A 965-nucleotide genomic window follows, 5' to 3' on the forward strand; every position below is an offset into this window, starting at 1 on the left:
ATCACCTTCATACGAAGGACCATAATCCACAAAAGACAAGTTATGAACTAAGGGGCATGCATTGGGGGAGTGACTAAAGTCTTGGCAATTTTCGCAAAAGGAGGTGCCCGGAGGCATTGTATCATAAGAACTAACCTTGCTCTTGCCCTTATTGAGAAGAGTGGCCGAAGGAGGTAGAATTGTAGATGGTGATGGCGGTTATCTTGGTGTCTTTTCAAGCCTCTCCAATCGCGAGCTAAGCTTCTCTATCATTCGTGCTTGCTCCATGGCGTACACCGAACCCTTACCATCATCACTTCTACCTTTGCCATCATAATTCCTTGTGCCTACATGCCAAGATTGGTAGTTTTGAACTACATCCTCAATCATTCCCTCTATTTGATCCTCAGTTTTGTTCATGATGGGGCCTCCCGCGCTCGCATCAAGACTTGTCTTTGAACTTGGGCTCAACCCCAAGTAGAATGTTTGAAGCAACAACCATTTAGGGATCCCATGGTGAGGGAATTCCCTTTGGTACTCCTTAAAACGATCCCAAGCTTCGAAGAGTGACTCATCTCGCCTTTGCTCAAAGGATTGAATCTTGTGGCAACACTCCGCCATCTTCCCATGCGAATAGAATTTGTTTAAGAATGCACTCGTCACCTCGGTCCAAGTTTGAAGTGAGTTGGGCTTGACCTCCTTGTCAAGCCAATCACTTGCTCACCCAAGTAGAGAGAACCGAAACAATGTCAACCTCACGTAATCCGATGTGACACCATTGTGCTTGATCGTGTCACAATAGTGCTCGAACTGTTTGAGATGTTCATGAGGTGATTCATTGCTCTTCCCACAAAAGGGGTGGCTTTGGAGCAAATTGATCAAGGCGGGCTTGATCTCAAAGTTGTTGGCATTTGTTGTGGGGGCTTGAATACCTCATGTAGCTTCGAATGCCCCCGGTATTCCCAAGTTCTTAACCGGGAGCGCCA

The 965-nt window shown here is 46.5% G+C and overlaps 1 pseudogene; it reads left to right on the forward strand.

The window, feature by feature from the left end:
• The first annotated feature begins 487 nt into the window (after window positions 1–487).
• LOC130471140 (uncharacterized) lies at window positions 488–588 on the forward strand (annotated as a pseudogene).
• Window positions 589–965: the final 377 nt, after the last annotated feature.

This window comes from Spinacia oleracea, chromosome 3 (assembly GCF_020520425.1).
Source record: "Spinacia oleracea cultivar Varoflay chromosome 3, BTI_SOV_V1, whole genome shotgun sequence".
NCBI classification, from domain to species: Eukaryota; Viridiplantae; Streptophyta; class Magnoliopsida; order Caryophyllales; family Amaranthaceae; genus Spinacia; species Spinacia oleracea.